Genomic DNA, 13,259 nt, shown 5'->3' with positions numbered 1-13,259 from the left:
TTGCTTATCAATTTTAAGCTTCTAGTGAATAATCCACTACTTCAGCATAGAGAATGGACCGCCACACACGTCTATCCTGGCATACATTTCTAGATTCAATTACATTTATACATCTTGTCATACATGCTCTTTGATTCTGACTGCTTTTAGCATAATTTAGGATTTTGGTTCATCAGATCCTGCCACGTCTTCCACGGTCGTCTTCGTCTCACGTTACCATTTATTTTTGTCATATTTACTTGTTTTAACATTTTTTTGTAATCTATTCGTTCTACGTGGCCGAACCATATCAGAGACCCTTTCTTAATCTTATCAATTACACTTAACTCAGATTTACACTCTCGCCTGATTTCGTCATTTGTAACCCTGTGATATATTGATTTCTCACACATTCCATAATAATACACGAATAATAAAATATGGTAGTATAAAATCTCATTCCCTTTCCGGGAATATTTCCCTTCAGGGAGGGTAAACCTTACCCTTTTCCCACAACCTGTGAGTGCTTAAATCTTCTTGAGTTATTCATGATCACTGGACTACCCAGTTTTTATTAAATCTTGAAAAATTTAATGAAAAATTAGTTGTTTTTAACATTGTCGATTCCCCTTCGTGCTGTTGCGGATATCAAAATCAATATTCTGAACACCTCTTCTCTATAAATACCGAACGGAACTTCGTTTTGCTACTCTACGTGACCTTGTTATTGATTCTGTCCGATAAACAGATCTGGTGGCTTCCAAAAGGAATTTCAAGGCTTTTCAAAAAAAGTTATTTCGACGAATTGATCATATCCTATCAATTTAATCCCAGTCAGTGAAGAATTAACATCCCTCTTTTCTCAATCCAATGAAGTGCATGTGGTGTATGCTAAGGCTAAGGATGCTAAGGCTACCAGATTACAGAGAGCTTCCTCCAGTAGCTTTTCTTGTTTGGCAACTAGCAATTTTTTCATCGTATGTGGGCACCTCATAGAGACTTCAGTCCTCAGATGCGGTGTGCGTTACGTAGTGGGAAAACTGTTTTGGAGTGTAAAATCACCTTCAAATAATACAATATTTAACATCCACTCTTTCAGGAATTGAACTTGGGACATTTAAAATGGTATGCAAATGACCAAGCAATATACGTGCGAATAATTATTAAATTAACAGTTTAATGATAAAGTTAGTTATACAAGTCCAGGTCCCGACCTTGATGTATGGGAGCGAAGTATGGACGGGAAAAACAATGATGAAAGTAGGCTATATGCTGTTGAAATGCGATCTCTCAAGCGAATGTGTGGTAAAACTTTGTACGATATATGCACAAATGTTGAGATCCGTACATTATGTAAGGCTATCGAGATAAGGGATATAAGCATTATCGACAAAATCAAGAAAAGAGCTCTGCGTTGGTTTACATGTAGAGCAAATGGACAGCGAAAGAACGGCTAACATATTTACGATGAGAATGTTGATGGGTGCAGAAATAGTGGAAGACCGAGAAACACATGGCATGATCAAATCCAACATATACTAATAGATGGACATGTTAAAAGTCGGAATAATCGGCGCGCGTGCATGAGAAGATGTACGAATGTAGAGGAAGCGAGATCTGTATGCAAAGATTGAGTGATGTGGCGTTCTATCCACTCTGCTTATCCTTACGGGGAAACGGCGTGACAGTTTTTATTTTTGTTAAAAAATACAACAAAATTATAATAATAACAGTTAATTAGATGCTTTTGATTATAAAAGTTTCTTTACGTGTATTTATCGCATTCTTTAGGAAAAAAAACATTTTAATTTTTGAGAAATGAAGAATACAGTTCAGTCTGAGAAATAATACGGAATCCTGGACGAGTGTTTTCGACTCGATCACCTGTTATACATGACCAAGACACACTGCATGTTATTTTCCAATGCAGTGCCCTATGCAACATTCGGTGCGGATTTGGTCGGCCTACTTCTCTTACTCCGATAGTTTATTTTGACGTAATGACGACACTAATGAGTATTTACCGTTTCAAATCCTATTAAATTTTGTATTGTTGGCTTAACAATTATACAAAAAATATTTGGTTTAACAAGATGTTAGATTATTCACGGCGCAGAACCAGCTATAGTCAAGTTCAAAGAAATGGAAGTAATTTAGAGTACTTGGGCGCCCAGCAGCTGTCATGATGGTTATTAAAAAAAATATATTAATCATTAATCGGATTCAAAGTCAACGATAACCCGCGGTAAATAGTATTCACTGTCATACCGACGATGTTCTCAGGAAGACTATAATAACTTCTGCATACAAAAATCGGAGCAAAAACATTAAAAACAGTTAGCGTTATTATGATCCTTGAATATTGCACGTGTAAAGAGGTCAACACGTCGGCCTCATGGTGTAATAGTCAGCGCGTAAGCCTGCCATGATATGATATTATTTATAAGGGTGTTTTCACGCTGTTTTATAGTCCCTGGACTGGCACTAAGACTGATCATCTTACCTTCATGTAACAAAAATGATCAAGATACGCTGCGATTGGTGTACCAATGAAGTGCCCTATGCACCATTAAGTGCGGAAAGGCAATGATGTTGATGATGAAAGTGGTCAACACAACAATTTTTAGGTATGTACCAGTCTAATATTACAAATATATTTATCTATAAATTAACAAACAGCGTTCAAAAATATATTTACTGTCTTAAAACGCGGAGTCTATTCCTAATTAGGTAGTTTATTACTAAAAAAAAGAATTTATAATATTTAAAGCATTAACTTTGTGGTCAAACAATATACTAAATGTTATTAAACATTTACCAACTTTTCTATGGCTACCGGTTTCGAGACGTACCCGTCTCTTCGTCAGGACACCATTTAAACCAACATGCAAAACCCACTATACACTATCACCATAGTTGTTGCACAAAAATATAAAACCAACACGACATGCATTTTGATAAACACATGCACTGATTAGGACAAACATGCACGGATTAAATTATGAAAATATTTTATGCTGTTTGAGAAATTGTTGTAAAAGGTTAGAGGGGATACAGTCAGGAGGTGAGCACAATAAGTTTATATTTTTGTGCAACAACTATGGTGAAGGTGTATAGTGGGTTTTGCATGTTAGTTTAATTGATGTCCTGACGAAAAGACGGGTACGTCTCGAAACCGGTAGACATAAAAAAGTCGGTAAGTGGTAATATACAAATATTTGATAACATTTAATAAATTATTCAAGCTAAAGAAACGTGTTTATAAGAGGAAAAAAAAAATATAAAAAAAACACTTTGAAAGAAGAAAATTTAAGGTATAGTAAAACTCTTAATTCGTCAACCTCCTGGTGCAATGGTCAGCGCGTTTGCCTTCCATTCAAAAAGTCTCGGGTTCAATTCCCGACATGGATGATGTGAAATATTGATTTAAAAGGGTGTTATTACACTAGAATATTTCATTGTCCCTGGACTGGTACCTGAAGCGTAGGACTGATCATCTTACCATCACGTAAAAAAAAGTATTTTGATACAGTGCGATTGGTTTTCCCACTATGCATCATTAAGTGCGGAAAGGGAAAGATAGAGATGGAAAACTCTTAATAAAAAACTTGGGAAATAAATTGAAAATACATTAAAGAAAGCATAGGAAAAATGATATCGTGGTTACTTGTAATATAATATAATGTGTAAGTTAGATTGTTTTCCGTGGGCCAACAAATGTATGAATATATTTTATATGCACCAACCACACTTGAAATAAAAAAGGCGTTACATAATTTTCATAAATCATGGCAAAGAAAAGGCAGATGGGAATCGGGAGTGCTAAACTAGGTACTCATAGAACGCGGATTTATTTTTTGTCGATTTTTTAAAGACTTCTTACAAAGTTGGGATTTTACGAAATGTGTTAAGCGGAAAATAAAAAACCTAACTCACTAGTAACTTTTATACACGATAGTCTTGTAAAATATAGTATAATATCGTATATTGTTAAAATTAGAACATCATTTTTTTAAATCACTAAGATAATGAGGAACTTCAGACGTACGTAAAATTGGATACAAAAATGATTTCTTATGCGCGGTAAAAAATAGAGCATTAAATTATACGTTATTTAAAGTTTCTTGAAAATGTACTTAAAAAATATTTAAATATAAACAAACTACTTTGAACGACGTCGCTAGTTCAGTTCATATGAATTAACCAATTATACGAGAGTTATGTCAGATCGGTGTCCTTACCGTTAATGGACCAATCGGCGGAACTAACCAAGAAGAGGAGGAAAAGAACTAACTTGAGACGTCACACGCGGATTAATTTCAAAAATACAAAACTTTAAAAAATCATAGCGCTAATAATATAGGCCATTCCAAATTTAATAAACTGCGCGATGTGCTAAAACACGAAAAGTCGAATAGCAAAGCCAAAAACGTAGTAATTAAAAAATGTAACTTTTTTTTTATAGACATAGTTATTAATGTAATTTATATAGATGGTGTAAAGTACTGTGTTTCATGTTTCTTGTACATAATGTTTTCTTATTGTTTCGTATGTATTAACTACGTATGATATTTATATCATGTAATGTAACAAAAAAAAATTTCTTTTTGTGTACGGTCCCAAAAGAGTATTTTATATAACTCCTGGGTGCATAGTATCTACCATATGTAATATATATTTTTATTCATAAAAAAATAATAAAATAAATATGAAAAAATTTTTTTGCTTATAAATTTTTAATCTAGAAAAAAATGACAACAAATAGATGCTTATGTAAACGAAGAACGACTAATTGAAATTAAACATGTCTAATATTTAGGAATAACAATAGACAGACAATTGACATGGACAGCTCACATTAATAATTTAGTTAGCTAAATAGCAGCATTATCTAGTCTTTTTTCAAAAATCTATTATTTTTTCCGAAAACAGAAAAAATCTTATTTCAAATCTAAAATAAAATATATGCAACAACTATGGAAACAGGAAAACATAATGATATAAACAGACTACAATGACAGTAAAATAAAATATTGTAGCTAGTATATGACCTCCCTTATCTAACACCAACTAAAGAAATCTTTTAAAAAAACTAAACAATCAAATGTTAATTAACTTTTTCAACTAGAATCCTTAAAAATTTATTCATAAGTTAGCCACTGATATAATTGTAGACAAAAACTTAAACTTGAAAAAAAATGTAATAAAAATGGACATAATACAAGAACAATATCACACACAACCTTAAAAAAACAAGACAAGAACAATCGAGACTAACAAATCATGGACTGAAATTTTATAATAAACTACGAGACAAAACTAAAGAAAAGACTCCGACAAACTTTTCAAAAGACGTAATAAATATAATTATACACAACAGAGTATAAATGAAAAATAATATATATTTTTTGTAAAATGAATGTAATAATCCGTAATCGTTAATAAATAAATTTCAAATTAAAAATAATAGTCTTTTAACGAATATTTTTTAAAACCACTAGACTTCCTCATTTTCGATAAGTTTTTTTGTTCTCTCATTGCAATGATTATAATATTTGCTATCTTGACGCCAATACCAAGCCATTGATTGTCTGGAGCGTTTGTAGAACCAAAGCACCCGCTTTATTTACAATTTCAAAAATTGACTATTTATCATTACTCTTTTGCTACAAACTCAAGCGGCATATTTTTTATTTGCGAATTAACTTTTAATCTCTCACTCCTTTATAATATTCTTCTCAGCCCTTGCGTGGCAAAACAAATCTTGATGATTTTTTTATTTTTATTTTCCTTATTATAATCTATCACTTCGCTCTTTTCTGGAGAGAAACAAATTGTCTTTGGAAACATGCAAGCCAATGACATATCAGTTACCAAAAATGCTGACATACACAAATATAATACCAGACAAGAACTACATTTAAAAAGCAAGGTTAAACGCAGTACAGGCGAAATACTACATAATGACTTACCTGGCAAATTTAGGATCAACATTAAGGAGCACACGATGACTATACTAACAAGACGAGACATAAAACGACTTAACCTATAATATGCCTATATAACCCTTACAGGTTTTAAAAATTTAAAAATAAATTAAAATAATATGCAAAAATATTTTTTTTCCTCTAAAAATTCGTTTGGATGAGAAAGACTTTGCCTGTTAAGATCGTTATTTTATGTTGTACACGAAATTTTTATACAACCAACCAACGGAACATTTTTAACGTAGGTATCCCGTTGGTGAACGCGCCTGCCATCTATATTCCGTTTCGGAAAGTAATAATCTTGAACTTTCGAACAAATTACCGTAAGTAATAATTATATATTTTTACGTGAATACTTAGATACTGGACTGGCACCTGAAACGTAGGACTGATCACCTTACCTACCTGTAACAGATGATAGAGTTACGCTGCATATTTTTATCTATTTTTCAACATTATGATACATTATAGACAACTAAAATTCTAACAAAGTATTTTTTTTGTGATTTGTTGGTTGTATCAGTATTGTGTCTTACACACCATCAGGTGGAAATAAAAAAAACTATTTTTTTTAATGCTTTTCTAAATATGTTGATCAGTGTTTATGGTCTTTTATTTATATAATAAATAATATAGTAATATAATATAGTAAAGAACTGTGTGAATGGGCCGTTTTTATATAGATAAAAATAAAAGTGTTAGGAACAGTTGTAAATTTAATATCGTTAGCTTAATATAATAAATTCAATTCAAATATAAATGTAAATGTTAGGTATAATATCAAAACTAAATCCATTTAGATCTAAATTTGTTGCAAAAGAAATTGAAAACATTTTTGAGATGGGAATATGGGAGTCTATGTATTAACAGAGATTATGACCTGACATTGGCTGGCTTAAGTGGCCACTTTACACACTGTTTAATATATTTATATAATTATTTTTTTAATAAAAGAAATATTTGCGTTCTTATAATTTGCCCAAATATTTAATTTTGAGGGCCATTTTCAACGAATTGTAAATAACTCACTATTAAAAAATGGAATCAAGTTGAAGTATTGTGGGATTCAAACCACAGACCTTTTGTCCGTAAATCTGAGACACTAGCCACAGGACCACAACCAGATTCTTATTTATTTCCCCCGTGAGGGAATCCAGCCTGTCTGCAAACATTTTAACAAACTCTAAACATTGTTAAATCAATTTACATCATTAACAAATAACAACAGAAATGAAGAACATATTAGCGAAGGAAATTAGAGGTCTATAGTCCTTAAAATGTAGCATGAATGGAATGACAGTTTTCAGAAAAAGTGACGACATAACTTTGTAGTAACGTCAAAGGAGTTATTTTTATTGACACAAAAAATCATGTGTATCTGGCGGGTTAATTTATTTTTTTAATACAATGCTTGAAACATAAATCATCATTAATCTATAAAATCAGCTTTAAAACTAAAAGAAAACTAAAATAAACCTAATTATTAACGACTTTCTTACAAGGTTACATCATTTTGCGAAAACATCAGAGATGGAACAAATTGATCAATGTAATTTGATCGAATAAAAAAACAATTCATTTGATGTTGTTCATAAAAAAATTATAAATGTCTTATTTTTTGGTGAATAATTGTGTTAAACACATTATAATAGGCTTGTTTTTGCGTTTTTTATATCAATTTTCGGAAACAGAGTTTCATGATTGCATGAAATAACTGATAAAATCGATTTGATCAGTGATCAGTAATTTCCCATCACTAATGAAATAAGTTTGACAGTTGTCACTCTAATCAAGCTATATTTTAAGGACTATAGGTATATACAGGGCTTATGACCTTTCATTGGCAGGTTAATATTTTTTAAACACAAACATATTCTTCAACATTTAAGTACTTAGAAATATTTTTTGTTTGTTCCAAAATTTGCGAATATGCATTGGAGTTTAGTATTTGTCTATAATGATTCGGACCAACTCAAAATATTGAAGAATGAACACACCTTATGTTATTACTGCTGGCGGTGTCAAAAATGAGATCACTACGCCTGCTCATAACTTATTCAGAAGAAGGTATCATGTGATTATCAGATATTTCCCATACTATTTTACTGTCAAAACCATGTGAAAATATGTGTTCATGTAGATTATTGTGGGTGTAAACTTTCATTTTAATTCAATTCACCCATTTCTGGCTATAAATCACGTTATCTAGGTTTTAGGTTTTGTAATAATTTAGTAAAATGAAAACACAAAACACAGCTTCATTAAACAAACGTATTTTTTGTAAGCGTCGAGTAATAATTTTATATATTTTTTCATTAATTTATAATATTTATGATGTTTTTTAATATTGCACGTATTTATAATGTTATTTAAGGCTTCGATTGATGTGTTTTTTTTCCTAGATCTTTATAGCTAAGAAGACGCCGAATTTGACTAGCAAGGGATTTAATCAAAAAATCTAAAAACGTACGAATCTCAATCGATGTTCTGTTAGTTTTAAAAATTCGTTAGCTGCAGTGTCGAAAAAATATTTTATTATTTTGCAACAGAGAGGGAAAACATGTCTAGGCATTTACAGGGCTTATGACCTTTCACTGGCTGGTTTGAGTGGCCACTTTACACACTGTGTAACATTCACCATTTCGCCAATGTTTGAACATCCGCATTTCCTCAACTCTTACATCTGTTGAATTTTGTGAAGTAAAAGAGCTGAAACCTTTATTTATAATGTGGGAGAGATTCATCCGGCTGAACCAATTCACCTACTACGCAACGCCTGAAGACAATTTTCCAATCTTTATACTTCCTCTTTTACCAGGTAGTTTATTCAACAGTGTTTTGAGTATGTCCAAATGCTTGCAGCTTGCAAATGCGTCCAAATGCTGCAAGCATTTGGACGCATTTGCAAGCATTTGGCATACTCAAAATATTGTTGAATTAAAAATATCTATTGAATAAAATGTATTAACAAATATTTATAAGATTTGCAAAAAAGAGATATATATATTTCCATTGTTTATATTTATATCTATGTATCCATAAATACAACACTATCTGATAGCAGATTATTTTTTTTTTAATGTATTTAAAATATAAATTACTAATCTATTTCTTATTCCTTAAATTTGATTGTATTTACTTGTAAACGTTTTTAAATCTGTTTTGTTTTTCACAGTTGCAGGGCAATGAAAGCATGTTTTCATCACACAGAAAAGCCATATTATTTCTGCATAGCGTCACATCTGATCGTGATAATAGTCCGTTAGCGAAGGATGGCAACTATCCACGAATTTAAATGCTATTTTCTTCGCGCTTGTAACGTGTAAATTTTTATTATACTTCATTGACATAAATAACCAACATTAATGTATAATTATATTTACCTAATTACACATATTACACATATACACGTTTGATACTGATCTAAAACAAAACGCCACCACATCAAAATATTCACAATCCTAATGTGAAAACTAGTAATAAGATTTAGATTTAGAGGATAATTAATTAAAAGGTTAAATGTGATGTTTGGTGTTAACGTTTCTTATACTGGGTGGTTTTCACACTTTATTTCACGGCTTGATAAATTAAGTTGGGGGTGCTTTTAATGAACGACTATGAATACCTAGTGCCAGCTAGAAATTTTCTTTTAATAATCATGTGAGATGACTCTTGAATCTCGTATAGAGTATTCGTTCACCTATATTTCTAGTAATAATGTCAGAAGCATTGTTTATAATGGTTGTATAAGAGAAGTTATTGTTTAGCGCATTTGTGGGAATTTCTCAATGAGAGAATTTCTCCCAATCATGGAATCGTGTATCAGACACGCAAATTTGTGATAGTGACAAAATAATAAACAAATATTTATTTATTTATTAATTTACACGCCCTACGGGCTTTTACATATATTAGAAATTACATTTAAGTGCAGCAGTGAAACATAAGTACGTAAATTAAGTTAAAATTAAAGATATCATAAGAAAAGCCAAAATATACAATAACAAGTCAAAATCAGGAAATGTACCAACATAGGTATAGGGTACATGACGCGTATATCATAAAGTGAAAACTATTATAAAACTATCACCGGTTTCTTGTAGGGCACCGATATTTCAACACTAATTAGAACTATATTTTGATCGCTGATTATGTACAGGTAAAATAATCGCTTTGATGATTCAAGTAACATGAACTTAAATGCATACGAGTATTTGCATTTTTTATAATTATTAATTTTACAAATTCATATCTTTTTGTCAGCTAACATTGCGTAACTTTAAAAAGTATTTTTATTTAAAACCCTGTTTCTAAATAAGAATGTGTGTTATTAAAATCATATGGATAAGCAAAAAACTTTTTTTTTGGAATGTTATTCAATATTTAATTGAAATTTTTCTATGTTTACAAAATTGTTTTTTTTAGCTAACCTAAAAACCAGGACCATATATAAATAAAGTTTAAACAGTAAAAACTAATGCGCATCAGTTTTTCGACACTAAACTGTCAAAGACAAAAAAATAGTAAATTACAGAATCGAATAAAAACATTTAATAGAAAATTTTTCAATATTAGCAATGAAGAAAAAAAAATACAATCATGTTTTTACTATTTTATTTCACAGTATAAAAAAATAACGACAAGCATAGTAAACGATAACTAAAAAAAATAACATTAAATATTTTTCTAGGTACTTAAGAACCGAAAAGAATGTTGTAACGCAAATAAAATAAAAAACTCTGCGTTATAAAAAAACAGAGAATAAGATTTAAGCCCTTCATTAGATTCTTACAAAAAATCAAATATTTTTTTATATTTTTGAAAACCACGTACAATAGAAAATAAAAATATTTGTCAATGTACACAATAAAAATAATTTTTAAAATACTTTTTAAAGAGGCGTTAACACATTTTTAATGCACGTATTAAAATATTGCACAATATTTTGTAATCTAAAATGTATATTGTGCATTCAAAAATATATTCATCCAATTTAAATTAATAAATTCGCATAACTGCAAGGATTTAAATAATGTTCACAAGCATATTTATTTAATAAATATTCCATTTTTGTAGTTATACAAAGTCTCGTCTTATTAGAAACTTCATAAATAAAACACGTGTATGTTAACAAGGTACAAATTGTTTAGTCTAATTAAAATATTCATTTTTTTGACCGGTAACTTATAAAGAAATTCTTCGGGAAAAGCAAGGCATTCTCATTAAATTTTACTAAGAATGGCGATAGTTTTCTTACTTAACCGCGGTTCACAGTTCTCACAGATAAATACAATAGGCACGCAATAAAATAATTTGTTATTCAAACTCATTTACTAATCAAATTAAATTTGCTATGCCTAATCAACGAATTCCTATAACTTTTTAGAAATTTAGACAGCGACTGCATTGGGTAACAATTTAAATATTTGTATCTTATTTATAGATTTGTTTATTGAAATAAATAATTATGATATATTGGTATGTAAGATAGGTTAAAAATCGTTCAAAAAACGTTTATAAATGCACCTCCTAATAAATTGTAAATAAATAGCTCAGTAAGACTGTGATTTTTTTATGAAGGTAATTTCTCATATATTATGTGTTTTTTTTTATTTAAAAAAAATAATCAAATATTTTTCCAGTACCTACATATTTTTTTAAATGTTTGTTTCAATTCAATTTTCAAAAAAAAATATTTATACAATAATTCTTAAAGTTCGTAACAAAATATTTTTGAGGTTTTATATAATGAAAAAAAAACGTATAAATACCTTGAACATTATTTGGCCATAATTAATTGTGTTGAAAACCTCTTCATCTTGATACACTTAACAAATTATATTTTGAAAAATAGTTCGTTTTCTGTTATCATTTATCACAAATTTATTAATTTGATAAATACACCTTTTGGTATTGAAAAAAAAAATCGTGTCTATTGATTTAAAATGTCGGTTTTCTAAGTAACACCACTATGTTTATTTCGGCTTGAATTCGTCTGCGTTCGATCGCGCCACTGAAATTAAAATTACAAGGGCGCCAAAATGCGTGCGCATGCGCGGGAGTTGTCTGACGTTTGGCCACAGACAAGCGAAGAAGATACGCTGGTTTACCGTCAACCGCCAAGTTCCTACCACCAGTGGCGGCTTACCATTGGCGGGAAATGTGTAACATCTGAAGTCTGCTGTACTGATACCATAATTAGCATTAGCACATTCATGATTAATTTAAAAGCAATAGCAATAAAAGCAGTATAGTTAAATTCCATTAGAACCGCGGTTTATGAAACTGAAATTTTAAAAATAAACGTTGTTTTTTAGTTCGAGAGAAGCTGATAGGAAGACCCATGGTCTTTAAAATAGTTTTTAATATGTTAGGGGGGTGGCTTCACTGTAACAGCAATATACTGCTATATTATATGTTTTATAAATGGGGGTTCCAGGTTTGATTCTAGGTGATTTCACAAAAAAATAATGTTAGTTTTCTCAAGCCTTCGTTTTTTATAATTAATCTGTTGAGAAGTGTTCAAAAATTAAGATATTTAACTAAACAAAAGCTTAAGTTGAAAATTTCTATTTGCAATGATAAAAAAGTTTTTATTTTTTTTTTTATTTAACTTTTTGTACCAATGTTATTTTTACATTGGCGGGCTTATTGCCAAATAGCAATTTCTTCCAACCAACCAATAAAATTCTTGTTTTATTTTTATTATTCAGGTTACATAATATATCCAATAGAAAATAAAGATTAAAAAGGTAAAGATATATTTAAAAATAGAAATAAACGTATTTGTTTATAAATTATCTTAAATCAAAACCATTACTCAATGGGAAAAGGGAAAAAAGAGGAAAGAGGAAAGGAAGAGAGATTAAGGAAGAGAAAGGAGGTGTTTCTCGGAGAATGAAGGAGAATTTTATTAATGGAGCACAATAAAACTTAAAAAGTTTGATGAAATGCTTTACTCCCAAAAACGTTTATAAAACTAGCAGAACTTAAAAAAACTATATAAAACGTTCAAATTTGATTACCTACTTTAAATTGACTTTAAGAGAAGGGGTTTGCTATTATTTTAGCTTTTGATTATATATTTTCTACATGGATGCCTTTTGCTTTGAGTTTGTTTATGTTGTAAAGTACCCTTTTGTTTTGGTTCCTTTTTCTGTTATACTGATTTTTGCAATTCGTATGCCATGGACAGTTATAAAAAAATACTGACCCAGTTGTATTTTACATTGTTCTAAATAAATATAGATGTATGTGCCTAGATCGAGTGATTCAGCCTTTTACTACTTTGAA

The 13,259-nt window shown here is 30.2% G+C and overlaps 1 protein-coding gene across 1 annotated transcript in view; it reads right to left on the bottom strand.

The window, feature by feature from the left end:
• The window catches only part of LOC148279623 (uncharacterized), a 188,683-nt gene extending 176,565 nt beyond the window's left edge, over positions 1–12,118 (bottom strand). Inside the window, exon 1 of the mRNA XM_088229649.1 lies at positions 11,738–12,118. The gene's annotated coding sequence lies outside the window, so the exon portion shown is untranslated. The remainder of the gene's footprint in view (positions 1–11,737) is intronic.
• Positions 12,119–13,259: the final 1,141 nt, after the last annotated feature.

The sequence above is a fragment of the Micrasema longulum genome, unplaced genomic scaffold (genome assembly GCF_059751315.1).
Source record: "Micrasema longulum isolate JH-2025_06_02 unplaced genomic scaffold, ASM5975131v1 h1tg000692l, whole genome shotgun sequence".
Classification (NCBI taxonomy): domain Eukaryota; kingdom Metazoa; phylum Arthropoda; class Insecta; order Trichoptera; family Brachycentridae; genus Micrasema; species Micrasema longulum.
The sequence above is the reverse complement of the archived record's forward strand: the minus strand, read 5'-3'. Positions and strand labels throughout refer to the sequence as shown.